The sequence below is a fragment of the Leptodactylus fuscus genome, chromosome 2 (assembly GCF_031893055.1).
Source record: "Leptodactylus fuscus isolate aLepFus1 chromosome 2, aLepFus1.hap2, whole genome shotgun sequence".
Taxonomy (NCBI): Eukaryota; Metazoa; Chordata; class Amphibia; order Anura; family Leptodactylidae; genus Leptodactylus; species Leptodactylus fuscus.
In genome coordinates, this window is record NC_134266.1 from 55,648,252 (window position 1) to 55,673,693 (window position 25,442).

At 42.2% G+C, this 25,442-nt stretch overlaps 1 protein-coding gene across 2 annotated transcripts in view; it reads left to right on the forward strand.

Moving 5' to 3' along the window:
• IL1RAPL1 (interleukin 1 receptor accessory protein like 1) overlaps nucleotides 1-25,442 on the forward strand; it is a 1,300,731-nt gene that overhangs the window by 903,181 nt on the left and 372,108 nt on the right. The gene's annotated exons all lie outside the window — the stretch shown is intronic.

Sequence of the window (25,442 nt, forward strand, 5' to 3'; positions counted from 1 at the left end):
GTCCGATCTTAGACTCCGCCTCCTTGCAGACGAGCCTGTAAAAGTCAAAATGAGGCTCAGTAGTGTGTGTGGCCTCCATGTACCTGTATGACCTCCCTACACACCTGGGCATGTTCCTGATGACGTTTTGGATGGTCTCCTGAGGGATCTCCTCCCAGACCTGGACTAAAGCATCTTCCAACTCCTGGACAGTCTGTACTGTAGTTTCATAATATGTCACATATTAGAATAATGAAATAAATATAGCTGTGCCCTCCCTTGTCAGTCCTCTTGTCTGAAAATGTCTAAATATAGACATAAGGTAAGATTTTCAAGGAATTTTTTGGTGGCTTTTGTTGTCTTGATATTGTGCTGAATTCCTTACAAAATGAATTAAAAACATAACCAAATTGGAGATCAGTTAAATGTGGACACATCCGTACCTCCACATGCATGTTTAAGCATCCAGCATCTTACAGAGGTACAGTGAGACCCCGTGCTCCTCCGTGGGCTTCCTGTTATAGTTCATAGAGGTTGTCTGCTACATCTTCCATCACAAATCTTCTCTTCATTATATTGATGCATATGCAACAAAATACGCAATTTTATTATATTTTTTTTAATAACATTGTACATGTTGTTGCTTATGCATCAATATAATGCATATACAAATATACAAAAGCTAAAAGAGTTGGTTTTGCAAATGTGAGTAATTTCTAGTACTAGTTTACTAGTATACAAAAGAACATCAATCACTTGAATCTCTATGAGTCAACACCAATTACCTCCATTAAGTTTATGCAGGTTTTACAAAATATAATGACCATTAAACAGTAGGACTCGGGCTCACATCCCTATTTTTTAATCTATCAATAAAGAATATTATTCTTGTGTCACTATATTAAAGTTGGATTTCGTTTGCAATACAAGATCAGTTAATCTACAGGAGACCATATACGTCTCACACTCCACTGTTCTATCAGTTTCAGCTTTGTAAAATGTATTTTTCAGTAAATCCATGACACTTTATCAGTAGTGTGACTGTAATAGAATCAGCTCCAGCCCAGTAGAGCCATTGTCCGGCCTGTCATGCTTCATGGTGATGACTACTATCACCGTTCTTGCTCTGAGTAATGCCATTTTCTCATGACAGTATCTAGGCCGCTATTCTGTATCAGGAATGGACCCTACATAGAGAAAATATATAATGGGAAGATTTTTCCCTCTTTTGTTTTGGACCCACTTCTGTTTTGGGGTTAAAAATGTTGTCTGCTACATATTGACTAAAATACATTTGTGTGAAGGTGACTTTAGGTAGCTGTCGCATCACATTTACAATATGGGTTATAACTAAAGGCTATGAATGTACTCTGTGATTTGCTCATAGGCTACTATTGGCGAAACTTATAACAACAGTGTGTTTTTTGACACAAACAGGAGTGTCCTTCGGTAAAGGGATATTCCAGTATCAGTTTTCATTGCTATGTCTATAGGGAATACCATAAACACCTACTAGGCGCAGGCCGCACCTCTGGAAATGACATTTATCTCAAGAACAGCGCCCCACCTATTCCTAAAAGACCACATATGTACACATCTCTCTACATCTTTTTTATCTTGTGGGTCAAGTCATATTTTCAATATCTTCCTCCCACCTTAGATGTTGTGGTTATTATTGACTATGGGTTTAGAAAATAAGTCAACTTTATGGCCCAATGCCTAAGCCTGATGGTATTGGCCTTGGCACCTGGACTCCAAATGTCCTTTCTAACACCATTGTAAAAAGGTGGAGGACTAGATCACATGGGGTTCCGCGTGAACACATTCCGCCAGGGTTGCAGTGCAGTGCATCGGCATCCCATTGTGGCTTTTCGCTCCGGGTTAGGCCCAAGTGAATAGGCCTAGTCTGGACGGTGGTGTTGCGAGGAGGATGCCACAGCTGAATCAGCCGCGGCATCTGCCTGAAGAAAGGGCAGCTCGCTTCTTTTTTACACAAGCAGGAACAAACCGCTCGCAGAAAAAGGAAATGACCGGCTCCCATTGATATCAATGGGAGGCAGCAGGATTTTTATGCAGATTATGTGCCCCGTGTGAACTAGCCCTAAGAAGTCTCATGAAAAAACAACATTGGCCAACATTCAGGTTATGAAAAAAATAAACAAAAAAAAATACAGACAATAAATGGTCCTCCAATGTATTTCATTAACAATATAGATTGATAGCTGTATTAGTTAGTGATGGAACTATGACTATTAATACCCTAGGACATCAATCAACAGTCAATTCCTTGGTAAAAATACAATTTTTTTAGTAGAAGTCAATGACAGACCTACAACCAACAATATTTTAAGAGACTCACTGTAATGGAAGATGTACAGTATTTACTTCCATTCACAGTTCTTCTTAAGAGCTGCTTACTATATGAAAGGGAAGTAAACAGAGGGGCAAGCTGCATACAAAATTTATACCAGGGCTCGCAACTATTATATGCCATTTGTAACTCTGTTCTTCCATATGAGACAGAAGAACTCTAAGACTCAAGTGGAAAAATGATCAGGACACTGATGCTGAGGGAAATGAGCTTCAGTAAGGAGGAACCAAGACTTCTGCATTAAGTGTAAGAGGCCAACGATATGATATCATATCACATGAGGTGTAGTAAGCTCTGACTTACCCATTTGGTTAAGAGGTACCGTCTTCCAATTATTTTCTCAAGGAGGGTTGAAAAAATTTAATCTGACCACAACTCATACAGATAAGTCTGTCTGTTTTTCACATAGCTTTTTTTCCCTATGTAGTAATAGTATGTGAGATTTTTTTTGGAAACAATTAAAATGAAGAGTAAAGGATTAAAAAAAGCAAAGTATTCCTAATGAACGTCTCAGCGGCTCAGCTTTTGACATTGGTTAAATAGTTGAGTGGAAGTATTATGCCATCCCTATTATCTATTGTACATGCATTGCCAATCAGGGACGATGCCAAGCAGATGTCAGCCATAATTAAAGCTTTTAAGCATTTTCACAATATTTCACTTCCAGTCATTTGTTCATAGTGAACTCAGCTGAAAACCTCAGAGGTAAAGCCATAAAAATAATTGTACAGGGTCACACTGGCAATCTGCATGTGTTACGTAAAGGGAGTTTGCTTTTGCTGAACCCTAACACTAAACTATATTAGAATTTTGTTAATGAAATGAGAATGTTCGGTATTCTGTGCCCCGGTAATTATCACTTCCACCACATGTTCTTTCCAAGGAGTCTTTTCTGTTTAGTGACATTTGGAAAGGTGAATTTGAACAAACATGTCCTGATTTTTAAGTTACCGGCAATCAATTTCTCTTACTTAAATTATGCAGAGCAACCTGTTAAAATTGCCGGTTGTTGTTGTTGACTTTTTTGCTATTGTCTTCCCCTTTCACTGGGGGCAGCTGTTGTAACATCTGGTACGTCTGAGTCTCCTGCAGAGTTTTGCTCTGTAGGATAGAGGAGGTCATGTAACATCAGTTTTGTCCCTTTGGCTAATATATCCTTCAGACTGACACGTAAGAAAGTATTAAAAATTTGCAATTGAAATGAATATTAACTTTAATTGGGGATAATTCAATGAATAGGAAGAGATTTTAATGCAAGTTGATCCAAATTATTTGCTATACACAAGGTTCACAGCTATTTCTGTGTCTCCGTTTGGAAATAATTAAGATAGAAAAAAGAGAATAAGTAGCTGTATCCAAAAAAACTTCTTAAAGGAATATAAACATCAGCTTTTCAGAACACCTGGCAGCTATAAACAGATCACCATAGAAAGATCCAGCTGTGCTCTTCTTTACCTATCTTCTTAGCTGGATATACGCCCAGTTGTGTGACGTGAGGTTACTAGATTTTATTTTTTTTAAAAACTGATATTTTGTCACAAGATATCTATTCTATATGTGTCTATTTGCTGCCACCCAAAGGTTGTGATGTGAATTGCAGGCTGTAAAGGGTTTTGCTAGCATATTATTGAATTGCATCAATTTAAAAAGAAAATTGAGCCCCTTACCAAATTTGACAAAGTGAATGTTTGTTTATCACAAAGATCAATGCATATGTTTTAGTCGACAGATTTAACAGTTGACTCGACTTATGCCAAAAGAAAAATAAAAAAGTAAATACAATGTTTATTTATGCTGTACACAATGAGTTGGTAGCAACTTTAAAAAAAAGGATCCAGAGCTATTACTGTATGTCCGGACCTAAGTGGTTCAAGTTATAAATGCTTTGATGTAAACTATATTACAAGACAACTGATCATTAGAGATGAGTGAGTAGTATTCGATCGAGTAGGTATTCAATCGAATATTACAATATTCGAAATACTCATACTCGATCGAGTACCACTCGCTATTCAAATAGAAAAATTTGATGCAGAACCAGCATTGATTGGCCGAATGCTATACAGTCAGCCAATCAACGCTGGTTCTTCTCCTACCTTTAGAAGTCTTCTCCTCGCTGTGTCCCCACGACGTCTTCCGGCTCTGAATTCACTCTGCTAGGTATCGGCCTGGGCAGGGCCGACTTCGCATGCCCATGCTACAAGAAAATGTCCGGTTTGACTGTAAGCGGCCATTTTCTTGTAGCACGGGCATGCGCAGTCGTCTCTGCCCAGGCCGATGCCTGGCAGAGTGAATTCATTCGACGTGGGGACGTTGCGCAGAGAAGACTTCTCGGAGGATCCAGCCCGACTCTCACTCGTGGACTTGGTAAGTGTAATTTGATCGAATGTTGCCTACCCCTGAAACGAGCTTTTTTCCCCCATAGACTATAATAGGATTCGATATTCGATTCGAGTAGTCGAATATTGAGGGGCTACTCGAAACGAATATCGAATATTGAATATTTAACTACTCGTTCATCTCTACTGATCATTTGTTACATTGATACTTGTGGTGTCTTTCGGATGTCCTCATATTCTAGGACCTGTAGGTGACCAGTTCAATTTGTACTCCTTGTAAAGTAAGTACTATTAACTATTAGTAGAACTAGAAGTCATTGTATACAAAGTTTCTGTCCAATTATAATTTTATGTATAAATGATGTTAATGCTCCACACAGAGGTGAAACTACCGTCATAGCAAATGTGCGGATATTAAAACTACTAAACTTGTATACTGTGCGAAAGGACATTATGTTGCATGGAGGCTACTATGGGACATTGCACCATGTGGAAGGGGCCATTGTGGGACATTATACTTTATGTGGCCACTGTGGAAGATTATATTGTGAGTTAATAGGGCATTATGCAAGTGGAGGCCAACAAAGGGGGCGTCAGGAAAGGAGGCAATAATTTATGTGTTATTGGGACCCAGTGTTTGCTATAATGTTTGCTATGGGGCCCAGTTTTTGCAAGTTCTACACCAAGAAAAATGAACCATCAGCACTACTTACTATGCTCGAAGTAATGGGCAGCTTCCATGTGGTGTTCTGCTCATCCCAGAGGGACCTCATGATATTGTATTAAATTTGAATCATAAAAGGACAGCACAGTGGCTCAGTGGTTAGCACTGCAGCCTTGCAGCACTGGAGTCCTGTGTTTGAATCCTGCCAGGAACAACGTTTGCAAGGAGTTTGTATGTTCTCGGTGTGTTTGTGTGGGTTTCCTCCCATTCTACAAAGACATACTGATAGGGGAAAAATGTACATTGTGAGCCCTATATGGGGCTCACAATCTACATTTTAAAAAAAAAATTAAAAAAAATTGAATCATAAAAAATTGGAATCCATGACTGGGGAGGATTACCAATACTGTAGATTACTTTGGTGGGGCATGGGAGTCTATTACAGGTGAGTATTTATTGGGTTAACCTCCTAAGATTTATGTAAGAAATTTTGCGAAGTTCGACCAGCAGTTTTGTTCAGACCAAACATATCCGAATCAGTACTGCAATTATTATAATAATAAGTGGTGGCCTAGAAGGGGAGAGTAAATATATCAAACAGTTCCCACCATCCTTCCTCTTCAAGCCTCTTCTGAACTCTTGATTGGTGTCAAGGACCAACGACAGACCTCGTGGTCACAAGGGTAATGTGATGTAATGACACACAGATGCAAGTATTGTTACATCGGCATGACCCATGTGACTGATGAGAACCAATCTCAGGCCTCAGCGGTCCCTGACATCATTTGGGAGACTCGAAAGTGCCTTAAGAAGAGTGGATAATGTCCCATAGTGTAGAGGAGCCACTAAAGAACATTACAATGTATGATGCCTTCTATAGCTCATTATCATGCATGTTCGGGCCACTATGAGACATTTTACTGCATGGAAGAGCCACTATAGGATGCTGCTGGGATGACCACTATGGGACATTATTTTATTCTGGGGGCAATATGATTTCTGAACATCTCAACACCCATAGTATCTGTAATTCTGTGACTATTTTAATGGATACTTAAGCGTATACACATCTGTACAAAATGGGCATTTTTATGCTTTTTACAAAATAGGTATTGGGCAATGAACTTTTGTTCTTTTTATATTGCACTAAATCCAGTACAAGTAAAAGTGCGTAGGATTAGTGAGTAATACGTCTTTTTATAACGCTCATAATGGAAAGTGCATTATAGATAAGTGGTTGAGAGTAACCCTTTCAGAAAAAGTTTTTTGTTTTTTTTTCTTTTTAGTTTTTCCATTTTTTTGCAAAGCCGTAAGTTAGTTTTTTTTTTTTGTTTGTTTGTTTTTTTAACACAGCCGGGCTTGATTTTGCAGGATAAATTATTTCTCACATTGGTACCATTTAGTATTCCATATAAAGACTGGGAAGCTGGAGTAAAAAATAGGGTGAAATTAGGAAATAACAAAAGTTGCTCAATTTTCTTCTGGGTTTTGTCTGTACTGCATTAAAAGTACTGCTGTAAAAATTATATCTGCATTATGTGCATCAGAACATTTTATATATATAAATATATATATATATATATATATATATATATATATATATATATATATATACTGTATATATTATATATATATATATATAATATTATTTATATAATATATAATATATATATATATATATATATATATATGTGTGTATATTATAATATATATATATAAAAAAATGTAAATATAATATATTTAAAAAATTCAAACAAAAAAAAAACCTGCATTTTTCTTTTGCACCACCGTATTCTGACATCCATAATGTCTCATTGATATGAAGCTGTGTAAGCATCTTTTTTTTTTTTTTTCTTTTTTTTTTTTGTGGGGAAAAGGGATTTTTTTATTTATACCATTTTGGAGAATTTCTGACTTTTTGATCACTTTTTATGATATGCTTTGGGAAGGCGAAATATTAAAAAAATAGTAATGTTTTAGCCATTTTGGTTATTTTTCACACTACAGTATTCACTTTATGGGATAAATATTTTTAGATTTTAACAGTTCAGACTCTTTCAGACGTGACAAAGCCTTAGTTTACAGTACAGACCCGGCACCATTTTTAAGAGCTCTCTCCTGACGTTAGTCAATGTATTATCAATGTGAATGGGCTAATATATTGTTACATCTGTTATTATATAAATGAAATCCCACTTTGCATATATACTTTGCACTATAATATAAACCAGGTCTGTCATTTTAACAGAGATATAAAAAGTTCATATATATAAAGTTCAACAGTCCAAAGTTGCCACTAGAGGGAGAACATTGAAAATAAGGTTTTACTGCTACTATGAAACTCAATGGTGGGATTTTTTAAAAAGTTTTATACCATTTTTATGCAGCAGAATTTTAGGCATTAATCCTAACTAATAATTGGTATGGCATATGTATAAAAAACTTTTTTGATTACTGATCATGAAAACATTAAAGGGGTTGTCCGGGATAAACTAATAAACTAAACTTCCTCCCCACCTAACTTCTAATTTACTTCAATTAAAAAAATAAAAATAAATAATTACCCATATTCCTGAAGCAGTCATATGACCGGTCCAGGGACACTTTCTAATAATCTGGTGATTTCAAGGCATCATCTCTTCCCCCTCCCCTCCCCTACCCCCTGTAATACTTTCCAAGCCCCCCCCCCCCCTTACTTACCAAGTCTCCCTCTCTTGCCTACCAAGTCCTCCCCCTCTTTCTGTCTTCTGGTAGACAAGGGAGGTTGGGAGGGGCTAGTAATGGGTGGGATCGCTAGGCTAAAGAGAGACAGCACAGGGTAGGAGGATCTACTAGTAGGCAGGATTGCTAGTCAGTGAGGGTCAAAGGGACTAGGTTTTGTCAGACAGAGAGTTTTTGTAATGGAGTGAGGGAGGAGGGGGGCTGAGTGAGAAGGAGTTAATGCAGTAGCTACCGGAATCTGCACAGCAGGAAGCTACACCAAGTAAACAAAGGCAGAGAATGCCAGCAGCAACCAGAGACACCCAGAAATCACTCCAATAACTGATAAAGGTATATGGGTGTACTTATTAACCCATCACTAGCACTAACAAACCTTTATAAAAAAAAAAATTAAAAAAAAATTTTTGCTCTGAAAACCCCCTTTATGGCTAAGGCCCACATGGCTTTTCCATAGATATAAATGACATGCTGTGATTTCCAGAACCGCAACAATTTTGAAAATTGCCGCATGTCTGCACTGCATAAACCACGAAGTGGGCATGGGATTCGCTAGAATCCCATCCACTTTGCTATGACTGTAAAATGTCGCCTTTTTTTTTGTGCTTCCACCATGGGCAAACTGCATTTACGCCTCATGGGACCCCAGCCTCAAGGAGTTAATTAATATGTGTAAGTATTACATCTGTCTTATTATAAAATGTTATTATTTAAAATTTTATTAACATTTCTATAACATACAGAAGGCCATACAATGGTTTGGGAGAGAACATCTGAAACAAATTGACTAGTTTTAGATAAAATGCATTAAATCGTAGATTTAAGATGTAGAGGTAGCCATGTTTGAACTGACGTTGATAGCTTGCTGAATACTTAGATTTTATCACAGATCACAACAGGAACAATTGAAAGTCATTGCCAAATTGAGTTAAAATGTTATGTCTTGGTGTAGTCTGTGATCCGTATAATATGGGTATTGTATTTTATGCTTACAAGAAAAGAAAAGTTAATTTTCTTGGTATTTATATCTGCTCTCGTTCACAGCTTACCATTGTATGGTCACGTGGTAGTATTTATCTTGCCTATATGTGATTTGCACAGTAAATAGTACAGATGGGATACTGTATAGGCTGCTTAATTTGTTAACATTTGCAGAGGGACTTCCAATGATTTTTCCTGAAGGTCTTTAGGGTAAGGCTGCCTTATTTCTCTCTCTGCTGGAATGATAAGTGGAGCATTACAAAGTAACTCCAACCACACCATGAAGCCATGTATGCAATGTCACATAAAATGTGTTTCCTACAGAGACATGTAATATATTATAACCCCCACAGGTGTGGACAGGAGTCATTCTACATAATGATTTTTGGTGCAAATTAATTCCCGCGGATGTGACCAGTAGGAAACGAAGATAATTCTTTGAAAGTACTTTAATTACTAAAACAAAAGGTTAGAAAGCATTTCAATTGTAAATTACAGTTGGGAAGAGTTTAGTGAACATAAATCTTCTACAAAGTGCACTTCTACAGTCACCATAGAAACTCATTTCCCGCTGTTCATTGCTGGAAGCATTCATTTGTTATTGTTCTATACATATATTTGCACATATCAGATATCTGTATAGATATACATTATAGATATACAGAAATATATATATATATATATATATATATATATATATATATATATATATAATCATTTATAGAAATATGCAACAAATAGAATTTATATTTGATCTTTGCAGTACAAATTGTACTTCGTAATGGTGTCATTTAATATTCCTAGGGAAAAACTGTTTCATTTTTACAGTGTTCACTGTGCAGCCAAAATTTCATATTACCTGTATTCTATGAATTGGTACTATTCTGGAGATACCAAAAAGTAAATAAATTATATATATGTGTGTATATATATATATATATATATATATATATATATATATATATATATATATATATATATATATATCCCTTTAAAAAAATCCAAAATTTTAAAAAAAAATACATTTCTTGGATTCTGACACCTATGACTTATTTCAATTCACTAAACTATGGTTATGGTTGTTTCTTGGGAACTGTATTGTTAAAGGGGCTGTCCATTTTCAGGCCAATGTTGAGAGACCAATCGATATTGGTCTTAAAGGGAGTCTATCATTGGTATTTTCCATTTCTCAATAAGCCCATCATTATATTGCCATTTGTCCGTTTTCTCCCTAAATATATTTTTCTGATATGCAAATGAATTTGCGTTCTTCCTGTGCTCCGAGCACACTCACTTCATTATCCAGGATTTTTGCCTACCGCCCCCTTCTTAAAATCAGGACACCTCCTTCTCCTTCTCTTCACTGCTTTCATCATGTTCCATGCGTCATCTGTGATTTCTTCTTATACAAGCGTACTGTATGCATATGCAAGAAGAAATACAAGCTGGTACATGTAGCATTTGCTGTACGCAAAGTCCCGAAGCCAAAGTGGCCGAGTGTACAGCGTATATGCGCAAGATTTCAATCGGGCCAATGAGAAAGGGTGCTGATGAGAGTAGTGAAGAGGAGGAGAAGAAGGTGTCCTGAATTTAAGAAGGGGGTAGTGAACAACGCTCTTGGATGATGACGCAGGGATGCTTGGAGAACAGGGATAACACCCCCTGTACTCCAAGAAAATTAATTTGCATATCAGAAAAATCGATTTTGGGAGAAAACAAATGAATGGATCTCTTTTGCACAGGTATGCCTAGAATAGCTTTTGTAAAGGCTATATAACGATGGGCTTATTTACCAATGTAAAATACCAAGTGCCCAACCCCTTTAAATACTGTATGCAGTAGAAATATGGATGTATTACAAAGTGCATATGCTGCTGTTGACACTGCTGCAAAACTGTAGGTGACTCTTTCAGCTAAAGACCCTCTTCAAAAGATTTTTTTTTTCCTCTGAGATGTTTGAGACCCCATTTTATTGAACGCTCAGCCATAAATGTATACAATGTAGCAACTTATATATAATTGTAATAGGTTTTCATTTACAGAATACACATGTATTGTACAACACACAAGTGAATGAAGTTGAATTATTTCTCCTTTTCCTCCGCTCACATCTCTATATGACACATTGTAACTTTATCATAGAGTCTCAGTACCAATGATCATATCAAAACCTTGAGTGGAGCCTTGCAGTGCGGCGAATACAATGTGGTTTGTCTCCTTTGAGCTTTTGCTTTAGCTTTATATTTCTTACTATTTCTTTTACAACGCTTTATCCCCACTGCTATATTCTTAAGTATCATAACATTATTCCCTTTCATCTTCTCCTTTAGGACTGTTATTTAGGTTTAGTGTTTATCCTCTTTACCTTTCTTTATCTTTCTGTATAGAAGTTTACAGTAGTTTAGCTGATAATATTTTGTACAGCTCTACTTGTAGCCGTTCTGTTTATTTTTCTTGCTCTCAGTGGGCCCTTTATGCAACTAACTCTTGCCGCAGCAGAAAATCAGAAAATACAACCAAAATTGGGTGTTTTTGTTTTTTTTTTTTGCAGAGGCAGACCTATTGTAGTAGATAGAATCCATTCAGTTATCATAAAGTTTTGTCTTGAACCTCCCCCACACAGCACATCACCCCCACACAGTGTAATGCCCAGTTTACATATACTATAATGTCCCACTGTGGCCCCTTCACAAAGTATAATGTCTCATAGCAGCCCCTCCACATGGTATAATGTCGTTTAGTAGCACCTTCACACAGTATAAAATCCCATAGCAGCCCCTCCACAGAATATAATGTTCTACAGTGGCCCCTCCACACAGTATAATGTCCCATAGTTGCCCTATTGTGTTCGTTGCAGAACCCAAAACTTTTGGGGTTCTTGACTCATGAACTATTATTAGACTTTTGGGGCTTTTCCCACCTTGGAGAATAATTACCAGGGGCTCAAGAGGAGGTGATCAAACACAAAAAACAGTTATTTGTCCTGGGCTCAGCGTGACTCCATCATGTCTTCGACCCTCTTCAGTGACATCACTGATGTAGGTTATGCCAGCATCATTATGCGTCTTGACGCCAAGTTGATCCACATGACGTCAATGAAGATGTCCAAAGACATGAGGAAGTCGGACCACTGAAGAGGTAAGTAATAGAGATGAGCGAACAGTGTTCTATCGAACTCATGTTCGATCGGATATTAGGCTGTTCGGCATGTTCGAATCGAATCGAACACCGCGTGGTAAAGTGCGCCATTACTCGATTCCCCTCCCACCTTCCCTGGCGCCTTTTTTGCTCCAATAACAGCGCAGGGTAGGTGGGACAGGAACTACGACACCGGTGACGTTGAAAAAAGTAGGCAAAACCCATTGGCTGCCGAAAACATGTGACCTCTAATTTAAAAGAACAGCGACGCCCAGCTTCGCGTCATTCTGAGCTTGCAATTCACCGGGGACAGAGGTTTCCGTCCATTTAGCTAGGGCTTAGATTCTGGGTAGGCAGGGACAGGCTAGATAGGAAGGAGAAGACAACCAACAGCTCTTATAAGAGCTAAATTCCAGGGAGAAGCTTGTCAGTGTAACGTGGCACTGACGGGCTCAATCGCCGCAACCCAGCTTTCCGCGGATCCTGAATGGAATACACTGACAGTGTATTCCCGTATACCCGATATATACCCCCGATACCCGTTCCAACGGTGTGCCCCCCCACCTTCACCCCAGAAATACCCTGCAAGTCCTCTAGCAATAGAATTGGGGCTATATACACCCACTATTTTTGCTACTGCCATTTAGTGCCATTGTCTCACTGGGAATTCAAAGAATATATTGGGCTTACATATAACTTCAATTCCAGGGAGAAGCTTGTCAGTGTAACGTGGCACTGACGGGCTCAAACGCCGCAACCCAGCTTTCCCAGGATCCTGAATGGAACACACTGACAGTGTATTCCCGTATACCCCATATATACACCCCAAATCCCCGTTCCAACGGTGTGCCCCCCACACCTTCACCTCAGAAATACCCTGCAAGTCCCCTAGCAATAGAATTGGGGCTATATACACCCACTATTTTTGCTACTGGTATATAGTGCCATTGTCTGACTGGGAATTCAAAGAATATATTGGGGTTACGTGCACCCACAATTTTTGCTACTGGTATATAGTGCCATTGTCTGACTGGGAATTCAAAGAATATATGGGGGTTACGTGCACCCACAATTTTTGCTACTGCTATACAGTGCCATTGTCTCACTGGGAATTCAAAGAATATATTAGGGTTACGTGCACCCACAATTTTTGCTACTGGTAGATAGTGCCATTGTCTCACTGGGAATTCAAAGAATATATGGGGGTTATGTGCACCCACAATTTTTGCTACTGGTATATAGTGCCATTGTCTGACTGGGAATTCAAAGAATATATTGGGGTTACGTGCACCCACAATTTTTGCTGCTGGTATATAGTGCCATTGTCTCACTGGGAATTCAAAGAATATATTGGGGTTACGTGCACCCACAATTTTTGCTACTGCTATATAGTGCCAGTTTCTGACTGGTAATTCAAAGAATATATTGGGGTTACGTGCACCCACAATTTTTGCTACTGGTATATAGTGCCAGTTTCTGACTGGGAATTCAAAGAATATATGGGGGTTACGTGCACCCACAATTTTTGCTACTGCTATATAGTGCCATTGTCTCACTGGGAATTCAAAGAATATATGGGGGTTACGTGCACCCACAATTTTTGCTACTGGTATATAGTGCCATTGTCTCACTGGGAATTCAAAGAATATATGGGGGTTATGTGCACCCACAATTTTTGCTACTGGTATACAGTGCCATTGTCTCACTGGGAATTCAAAGAATATATTGGGGTTACGTGCACCCACAATTTTTGCTACTTGTATATAGTGCCATTGTCTCACTGGGAATTCAAAGAATATATTGGGCTTACATATAACTTCAATTCCAGGGAGAAGCTTCTCAGTGTAACGTGGCACTGACGGGCTCAATCGCCGCAACCCAGCTTTCCCAGGATCCTGAATGGAACACACTGACAGTGTATTCCCGTATACCCCATATATACACCCCAAATCCCCGTTCCAACGGTGTGCCCCCCCCACCTTCACCTCAGAAATACCCTGCAAGTCCCCTAGCAATAGAATTGGGGCTATATACACCCACTATTTTTGCTACTGGTATATAGTGCCATTGTCTGACTGGGAATTCAAAGAATATATGGGGGTTACGTGCACCCACAATTTTTGCTACTGCTATACAGTGCCATTGTCTCACTGGGAATTCAAAGAATATATTGGGGTTACGTGCACCCACAATTTTTGCTACTGGTATATAGTGCCATTGTCTGACTGGGAATTCAAAGAATATATGGGGGTTACGTGCACCCACAATTTTTGCTACTGCTATACAGTGCCATTGTCTCACTGGGAATTCAAAGAATATATTGGGGTTATGTGCACCCACAATTTTTGCTACTGGTATATAGTGCCATTGTCTGACTGGGAATTCAAAGAATATATTGGGGTTACAAATACCCTCATTTCTTGCTACTGGTATATAGTGCCATTGTCTGACTGGGAATTCAAAGAATATATTGGGGTTACAAATACCCTCATTTCTTGCTACTGGTATATAGTGCCATTGTCTGACTGGGAATTCAAAGAATATATTGGGGTTACAAATACCCTCATTTCTTGCTACTGGTATATAGTGCCATTGTCTGACTGGGAATTCAAAGAATATATTGGGGTCACAAATACCCTCATTTCTTGCTGCTGCCATATAGTGCCAGTTTCTGACTGGTAATTCAAAGAATATATTGGGGTTACGTGCACCCACAATTTTTGCTACTGGTATATAGTGCCATTGTCTGACTGGGAATTCAAAGATTATATTGGGGTTACAAATACCCTCATTTCTTGCTACTGGTATATAGTGCCATTGTCTGACTGGGAATTCAAAGAATATATTGGGGTCACAAATACCCTCATTTCTTGCTGCTGCCATATAGTGCCAGTTTCTGACTGGTAATTCAAAGAATATATTGGGGTTACGTGCACCCACAATTTTTGCTACTGGTATATAGTGCCATTGTCTGACTGGGAATTCAAAGATTATATTGGGGTTACAAATACCCTCATTTCTTGCTACTGGTATATAGTGCCATTGTCTGACTGGGAATTCAAAGAATATATTGGGGTTACAAATACCCTCATTTCTTGCTACTGGTATATAGTGCCATTGTCTGACTGGGAATTCAAAGAATATATTGGGGTTATAAATACCCTCATTTCTTGCTACTGGTATATAGTGCCATTGTCTGACTGGGAATTCAAAGAATATATTGGGGTTACAAATACCCTCATTTCTTGCTACTGCCATATAGTGCCAGTTTCTGACTGGTAATTCAAAGAATATATTGGGGTTATGTGCACCCACAATTTTTGCTACTGGTATATAGTGCCATTGTCTGACTGGGAATTCAAAGAATATATTGGGGTTACAAATACCCTCATTTATTGCTACTGGTATATAGTGCCATTGTCTGACTGGGAATTCAAAGAATATATTGGGGTTACAAATACCCTCATTTCTTGCTACTGGTATATAGTGCCATTGTCTGACTGGGAATTCAAAGAATATATTGGGGTTACAAATACCCTCATTTCTTGCTACTGCCATATAGTGCCAGTTTCTGACTGGTAATTCAAAGAATATATTGGGGTTACGTGCACCCACAATTTTTGCTACTGGTATATAGTGCCATTGTCTGACTGTGAATTCAAAGAATATATTGGGGTTACAAATACCCTCATTTCTTGCTACTGGTATATAGTGCCATTGTCTGACTGGGAATTCAAAGAATATATTGGGGTTACAAATACCCTCATTTCTTGCTACTGGTATATAGTGCCATTGTCTGACTGGGAATTCAAAGAATATATTGGGGTTATAAATACCCTCATTTCTTGCTACTGCCATATAGTGCCAGTTTCTGACTGGTAATTCAAAGAATATATTGGGGTTATAAATACCCTCATTTCTTGCTACTGGTATATAGTGCCATTGTCTGACTGGGAATTCAAAGAATATATTGGGGTTATAAATACCCTCATTTCTTGCTACTGGTATATAGTGCCATTGTCTGACTGGGAATTCAAAGAATATATTGGGGTTACAAATACCCTCATTTCTTGCTACTGCCATATAGTGCCAGTTTCTGACTGGTAATTCAAAGAATATATTGGGGTTACGTGCACCCACAATTTTTGCTACTGGTATATAGTGCCATTGTCTGACTGGGAATTCAAAGAATATATTGGGGTTATAAATACCCTCATTTCTTGCTACTGGTATATAGTTCCATTGTCTGACTGGGAATTCAAAGAATATATTGGGGTTATAAATACCCTCATTTCTTGCTACTGGTATATAGTGCCATTGTCTGACTGGGAATTCAAAGAATATATTGGGGTTATAAATACCCTCATTTCTTGCTACTGCCATATAGTGCCAGTTTCTGACTGGTAATTCAAAGAATATATTGGGGTTATAAATACCCTCATTTCTTGCTACTGGTATATAGTGCCATTGTCTGACTGGGAATTCAAAGAATATATTGGGGTTACAAATACCCTCATTTCCTGCTACTGGTATATAGTGCCATTGTCTGACTGGGAATTCAAAGAATATATTGGGGTTACGTGCACCCACAATTTTTGCTACTGGTATATCGTGCCAATTTCTAACTGGGAATTCAAAATGTGCAAGGCTCCCGGAAAGGGACGTGGACGAGGCCGTGGGCGAGGTCGGGGGAATGGTTCTGGGGAGCAAGGTAGCAGTGAAGCCACAGGGCGTCCCGTGCCTACTCCTGTGGGGCATCAAGCATTGCGCCACTCCACAGTGCCAGGGTTGCTTGCCACATTAACTAAACTGCAGGGTACAAACCTTAGTAGGCCCGAGAACCAGGAACAGGTCTTGCAATGGCTGTCAGAGAACGCTTACAGCACATTGTCCAGCAGCCAGTCAGACTCTGCCTCCTCTCCTCCTATTACCCAACAGTCTTGTCCTCCTTCCTCCCAAAATTCCCAAGCTTCACAGAACAATAACCCCAACTGTCCCTGCTCCCCAGAGCTGTTCTCCGCTCCTTTCATTGTCCCTCAACCTGCCTCTCCACATCACGATTCCACGAACCTAACAGAGGAGCATCTGTGTCCGGATGCTCAAACACTAGAGTCTCCTCCATCTCCGTTCGATTTGGTGGTGGATGACCAGCAACCCACCCTCATCGACGATGATGTGACGCAGTTGCCGTCAGGGCATCCAGTTGACCGGCGCATTGTGCGGGAGGAGGAGATGAGACAGGAGTTGGAAGAGGAAGTGGTTGCTGATGAGGACACTGACCCGACCTGGACAGGGGGGATGTCAAGCGGGGAAAGTAGTGTGGATGTTGAGGCAGGTGCAGCACCAAAAAGGGTAGCTAGAGGCAGAGGTCAGCAGCTTAGGCGAAGCCAGGCCACACCCGGAATCTCCCAAGATGTTCCAGTTCGTACCCAGCCCCGAAAAACTCCCACCTCGAGGGCACGTTTCTCGAAGGTGTGGAGTTTTTTCAAGGAATGCGCCGAGGACAGATATAGTGTTGTCTGCACAATTTGCCTCTCGAAATTGATTAGGGGCTCTGAGAAGAGCAACCTGTCCACCACTTCAATGCGCCGTCATTTGGAATCCAAGCACTGGAATCAGTGGCAGGCAGCAACGGCAGGACAAAGGCCGCCTGCCGTTCACGCCACTGCCACTGCCTCTGCCTCTGCCACTGCCACTGCCACTGCTGACTGTGCTGGCGATGCACTCCAGAGGACGAGCCAGGACACCACTTTATCTGCCTCCGCCACTTTGTTGACTTCTCCCTCATCCTCCCCTGTTCCTGTCTTATCTCCTTCTCCTGCACCATCAAAGGCACCATCAGGCGCTTCTTTACAACAACCCACCATCTCTCAGACATTGGAGCGGCGGCAGAAATACACTGCTAACCACCCACACGCGCAAGCCTTGAACGCCAACATCGCTAAACTGCTGGCCCAGGAGATGTTGGCGTTCCGGCTTGTTGAAACTCCCGCCTTCCTGGACCTGATGGCAACTGCGGCACCTCGCTATGCCGTCCCTAGCCGTCACTACTTCTCCCGGTGTGCCGTCCTCGCTTTGCACCAGCACGTGTCACTCAACATCAGGCGGGCCCTTAGTTCCGCGCTTTGCACAAAGGTCCACTTGACCACCGACGCGTGGACAAGTGCATGCGGACAGGGACGCTACATTTCACTGACGGCACACTGGGTGAATGTAGTTGAGGCTGGGACTGCTTCCCAAACTGGCCCGGTGTACCTCGTCTCCCCGCCTAACATTCCTGGCAGGGACACGAGAAGAACACCCCCCTCCTCCTCCTCTACCGCCTCCTCCTCCGCCACCGCCTCCTCCGCTGTTAGATTGACCCCAGCTACGAGTTGGAAACGTTGCAGCACTGGCGTTGGTAGACGTCAGCAGGCTGTGCTGAAGCTGATCAGCTTGGGGGACAGACAGCACACTGCCTCCGAGGTGAGGGATGCCCTCCTCGATGAGACGGCAATATGGTTTGAGCCGCTGCACCTGGGCCCAGGCATGGTCGTTTGTGATAACGGCCGGAACCTGGTAGCAGCTCTGGAGCTTGCCGGACTCCAACATGTTCCATGCCTGGCCCACGTCTTCAACCTAGTGGTGCAACGTTTCCTAAAGAGCTACCCCAATGTTCCAGAGTTACTGGTGAAAGTGCGGCGCATGTGCGCCCACTTTCGCAAGTCGACAGTAGCCGCTGCTAGCTTAAAATCTCTCCAGCAACGCCTGCATGTGCCACAACACCGGCTTTTGTGCGACGTCCCCACACGCTGGAACTCAACGTTTCAGATGTTGAATAGAGTGGTTGAGCAGCAGAGACCTTTGATGGAATACCAGCTACAAAACCCTAGGGTGCCACAAAGTCAGCTGCCTCAGTTTCACATCCATGAGTGGCCATGGATGAGAGACCTTTGTGACATCCTACGGGTCTTTGAGGAGTCCACAAGGAGGGTGAGCTCTGAGGATGCGATGGTGAGCCTTACAATCCCGCTCTTGTGTGTTCTGAGAGAATCCCTGATTGACATCAGGGATAACTCAGATCACACAGAGGAGTTAGGGATAGCATCCGATCCGTCACAGCTGGAGAGTAGGTCCAAACATCTGTCCGCTTCACTGCGTTTAATGGAGGAGGAGGAGGAGGAGGAGGAGGAGGAGGAGGAAGAAGAGTTGTCCGATGATGTGATGGTGATACAGGAGGCTTCCGGGCAACTTCGAATTGTCCCATTGTTGCAGCGCGGATGGGTAGACATGGAGGATGAGTAGGAAATGGAGATTGAACTTTCCGGTGGGGCCAGAGGAGTCATGCCAACTAACACTGTGGCAGACATGGCTGAGTTCATGTTGGGGTGCTTTACAACCGACAAGCGTATTGTCAAAATCATGGAGGACAACCAGTACTGGATCTTTGCTATCCTTGACCCCCGGTATAAAAACAACATCTCGTCTTTTATTCCGGTAGAGGGGAGGGCCAATCGCATCAATGCTTGCCACAGGCAATTGGTGCAGAATATGATGGAGATGTTTCCAGCATGTGACGTTGGCGGCAGGGAGGGCAGTTCCTCCAGTAGGCAACCAAGTTCTCACCGGTCCACACAAACGAGGGGCACACTGTCTAAGGTCTGGGACACCTTGATGGCACCCCCTCGCCAAAGTGCCACCACGGAGGGTCCTAGTGTCACCAGGCGTGAGAAGTATAGGCGCATGTTGCGGGAATACCTTTCCGACCACAGCCCTGTCCTCTCCGACCCCTCTGCGCCCTACACGTATTGGGTGTCGAAGTTGGACCTGTGGCTTGAACTTGCCCTATATGCCTTGGAGGTGCTGTCCTGTCCTGCCGCCAGCGTCCTATCTGAGAGGGTGTTCAGTGCAGCCGGTGGCATCATCACTGACAAGCGCACCCGTCTGTCAGCTGAGAGTGCCGACCGGCTCACTTTGATAAAAATGAACCACCACTGGATAGAGCCTTCATTTTTGTGCCCACCTGTGTAAAGCACCCCAACATGAAACTCCATGTCTGTACTCAACCTCTCCAATTCCTCCGCATCCTCATACTCATCCACCATAAGCGTTGCACAATTCTGCTAATACTAGGCTCCCTCCACCCTGATTTCCCCCAACTCTGCTGGTTAGAGGCTCCCTCCACCCTGCTTTCCCACAACTCTGCTGGTTAGAGGCTCCCTCCACCCTGCTTTCCCACAACTCTGCTGGTTAGAGGCTCCCTCCACCCTGCTTTCCCACAACTCTGCTGGTTAGAGGCTCCCTCCACCCTGATTTCCACTAACTCTGCTGGTTAGAGGCTCCCTCCACCCTGCTTTCCCACAACTCTGCTGGTTAGAGGCTCCCTCCACCCTGATTTCCACCAACTCTGCTGGTTAGAGGCTCCCTCCACCATGAATTGGTCCAAACTGGGCTGTTTAGAGGCTCCCTCCACCATGAATTGGTCCAAACTGGGCTGTTTAGAGGCTCCCTCCACCATGAATTGGTCCAAACTGGGGTTTTTAGAGGCTCCCTCCACCATGAATTGGTCCAATCTGGGCTGGTTAGAGGCTCCCTCCACCATGAATTTGCCCAAACTGGGCTGTTTAGAGGCTCCCTCCACCATGAATTTGCCCAAACTGGGCTGTTTAGAGGCTCCCTCCACCATGAATTGGTCCAAACTGGGGTTTTTAGAGGCTCCCTCCACCATGAATTGGTCCAAACTGGGCTGTTTAGAGGCTCCCTCCACCATGAATTGGTCCAAACTGGGCTGTTTAGAGGCTCCCTCCACCATGAATTGGTCCAAACTGGGGTTTTTAGAGGCTCCCTCCACCATGAATTGGTCCAAACTGGGGGTTTTTAGAGGCTCCCTCCACCATGAATTTGCCCAAACTGGGCTGTTTAGAGGCTCCCTCCATCATGAATTGGTCCAAACTGGGGTTTTTAGAGGCTCCCTCCACCATGAATTGGTCCAAACTGGGGTTTTTAGAGGCTCCCTCCACCATGAATTGGTCCAAACTGGGGTTTTTAGAGGCTCCCTCCACCATGAATTTGCCCAAACTGGGCTGTTTAGAGGCTCCCTCCACCATGAATTTGCCCAAACTGGGCTGTTTAGAGGCTCCCTCCACCATGAATTGGTCCAAACTGGGGTTTTTAGAGGCTCCCTCCACCATGAATTGGTCCAAACTGGGGTTTTTTAGAGGCTCCCTCCACCATGAATTTGCCCAAACTGGGCTGTTTAGAGGCTCCCTCCACCATGAATTGGTCCAAACTGGAGTTTTTAGAGGCTCCCTCCACCATGAATTGGTCCAAACTGGGCTGGTTAGAGGCTCCCTCCACCATGAATTTGCCCAAACTGGGCTGTTTAGAGGCTCCCTCCACCATGAATTTGCCCAAACTGGGCTGTTTAGAGGCTCCCTCCACCATGAATTGGTCCAAACTGGGGTTTTTAGAGGCTCCCTCCACCATGAATTGGTCCAAACTGGGCTGTTTAGAGGCTCCCTCCACCATGAATTGGTCCAAACTGGGCTGTTTAGAGGCTCCCTCCACCATGAATTGGTCCAAACTGGGGTTTTTAGAGGCTCCCTCCACCATGAATTGGTCCAAACTGGGGGTTTTTAGAGGCTCCCTCCACCATGAATTTGCCCAAACTGGGCTGTTTAGAGGCTCCCTCCATCATGAATTGGTCCAAACTGGGGTTTTTAGAGGCTCCCTCCACCATGAATTGGTCCAAACTGGGGTTTTTAGAGGCTCCCTCCACCATGAATTGGTCCAAACTGGGGTTTTTAGAGGCTCCCTCCACCATGAATTTGCCCAAACTGGGCTGTTTAGAGGCTCCCTCCACCATGAATTTGCCCAAACTGGGCTGTTTAGAGGCTCCCTCCACCATGAATTGGTCCAAACTGGGGTTTTTAGAGGCTCCCTCCACCATGAATTGGTCCAAACTGGGGTTTTTTAGAGGCTCCCTCCACCATGAATTTGCCCAAACTGGGCTGTTTAGAGGCTCCCTCCATCATGAATTGGTCCAAACTGGGGTTTTTAGAGGCTCCCTCCACCATGAATTGGTCCAAACTGGGGTTTTTAGAGGCTCCTTCCACCATGAATTTGCCCAAACTGGGCTGTTTAGAGGCTCCCTCCACCATGAATTTGCCCAAACTGGGCTGTTTAGAGGCTCCCTCCACCATGAATTGGTCCAAACTGGGGTTTTTAGAGGCTCCCTCCACCATGAATTGGTCCAAACTGGGGTTTTTTAGAGGCTCCCTCCACCATGAATTTGCCCAAACTGGGCTGTTTAGAGGCTCCCTCCACCATGAATTGGTCCAAACTGGGCTGTTTAGAGGCTCCCTCCACCATTAATTGGTCCAAACTGGGCTGGTTAGAGGCTCCCTCCACCATGAATTTCCCAAAACTTGGCTGTTTAGAGGCTCCCTCCACCATTAATTGGTCCAAACTGGGCTGTTTAGAGGCTCCCTCCACCATGAATTGGTCCAAACTGGGGTTTTTAGAGGCTCCCTCCACCATGAATTGGTCCAAACTGGGCTGTTTAGAGGCTCCCTCCACCATGAATTGGTCCAAACTGGGCTGTTTAGAGGCTCCCTCCACCATGAATTGGTCCAAACTGGGGTTTTTAGAGGCTCCCTCCACCATGAATTGGTCCAAACTGGGGGTTTTTAGAGGCTCCCTCCACCATGAATTTGCCCAAACTGGGCTGTTTAGAGGCTCCCTCCATCATGAATTGGTCCAAACTGGGGTTTTTAGAGGCTCCCTCCACCATGAATTGGTCCAAACTGGGGTTTTTAGAGGCTCCCTCCACCATGAATTTGCCCAAACTGGGCTGTTTAGAGGCTCCCTCCACCATGAATTTGCCCAAACTGGGCTGTTTAGAGGCTCCCTCCACCATGAATTGGTCCAAACTGGGGTTTTTAGAGGCTCCCTCCACCATGAATTGGTCCAAACTGGGGTTTTTTAGAGGCTCCCTCCACCATGAATTTGCCCAAACTGGGCTGTTTAGAGGCTCCCTCCATCATGAATTGGTCCAAACTGGGGTTTTTAGAGGCTCCCTCCACCATGAATTGGTCCAAACTGGGGTTTTTAGAGGCTCCCTCCACCATGAATTTGCCCAAACTCTGCTGGTTAGAGGCTCAATCCACCCTGATTTTCAAAACAAATGTTGGTCCAACCTCAACTTACTACAAGGGCCAAATTCACTGCTGGTGACAAGCTCTCCTCACTGCAAGTGCCAAATACACATGTTTCAAGGTGTTTTCCTACTGTCAGAGAGGTGGTATTGAGTGTGTAAAGTGTGTAGTTGTTAGGCTGTGATGTTGGGGTAATAGAGGGTCTTTGGTGTGTTAGATGCCCCCAGACATGCTTCCCCTGCTGTCCCAGTGTCATTCCAGAGGTGTTGGCATCATTTCCTGGGGTGTCATAGTGGACTTGGTGACCCTCCAGACACGGATTTGGGTTTCCCCCTTAATGAGTATCTGTTCCCCATAGACTATAATGGGGTTCGAAACCCGTTCGAACACACGAACATTGAGCGGCTGTTCGAATCGAATTTCGAACCTCGAACATTTTAGTGTTCGCTCATCTCTAGTAAGTAACTTTGGTTTTTATGTCTGTCACCACCCCTGGGCCTCTGATCGTTAACCTGATCTTACTTTGCAAGACTTTTGTCGCCATTTGGAAAGCCTTTGTTAAATTGGCAACTATTTTGATCATCATCTGGAACCCTAGCCTTCTATCATCCCCTGCGCTATTGCCAGGAAAAACAGCAAATGGCCCCACAGTCCAAATAGAACAACCCCTTTAATGGACAGTAGAATCTTTATTGTACATAACAATAGAGAACCAACAACACCTTTAGAAAAAGAGCTGTCACAATGATAACTTACTGTTCCCCAGCAACCAAGAGTTCATATTCCATGTAGTAGCCACAGCCCAGCCAGTCCTGTTTGTTGTCACTTCGGGCGGATTGTACCATAGTGTGCTATAGAGGCCTTTCAAACTAAATGCTGTTCATGTAATACATGGACAAATTGAGTCCACCAGAACAAAGGTCATTCTTATTGGACATGGAGGGGAATCCAAACGGGATCTCCTTCTATAATACTTATGGACCCTAATACAGCACAAAGTATTGGGGTTTTCATTATAAGAAAACCCCTTTCACTTTCTACCGTACCATAATAATTATTATCATAGTATCTTATTACTCCTATAGTGATCAATATTCTATCAATGTGGTTTTATAATATCAAAGGAGACATTTTAGCACAATAGAGTTCTATCAATTGAACCAAACAGTTTTGGCTTTTTGTGTGTTTTTTGTTAGTTTGGGGATGAGGTTGTTTTTGGAGTTATTTTTTTGTTTTGTTTTTTTTATAGAGGATATCTACTGAAAATTTAGATCTGCTGTTCCCATAAAGTTTTAGAATATTGTTATATATTTCTTTGACAAGTGTTGAGTCGAGTCACAATGGACCCAGATACAGAACAATATCGAATCAATACAGCACAGAGAAAACATTCATTTAGCAATCTGTCTTGGCAATATTGATTGCAAGACTCTAAAGTGGCATGTAGCATGTAACGATACATTATTACAATCTTGTCACGCTGTACTTTACTAATTTACTGTATCATATAATGATTGGCTATTGATGGGCAGAGTCTGATATGTATTTACATGGATATAGTCACAACTCCTGCACACTTTATATCCCACTCCTGTGCATTTAGAGAAATACAGAAAGCTTTCTGATCAGTAATGATATTTCTGTCTGTTTTATAATTTCCTTTATTAGAATCAGATGTTAATTATAAAGCAGAATTTCCTGTTTATTCCTTGCAGTAAATCTCATGACTAGATTAAAAGGCAGGTGCAAGATAAGCAGAAAAATATTGGAAGTCTCAGAAGTGCGATGAGTTGATACTGCAGACAGGATAAGCTGAAGGAGATATTATAAGCCTATGTACATACAGCATAGTAATAAACAGCTAGATCACAACTGCAGGTCATGACCGTATATTAGAAAACTTACAGCAACTCCTTCTACATTTATGAGTCCAACTGATTTTACTCCGACTTTAAGGGGACATTCACACGGAGTAAGGTGGTGCTGATTCGGCCACAATAACTGGCGGCAGAATCAGCACTGATAAAAAGAGTCCCATTGACTTCAATGGGTTCCGTTTAACACGTGGAAAACATAGAAATCAATGGGCTAAAAAGCCTCAATGGGAGTCTTTTTAT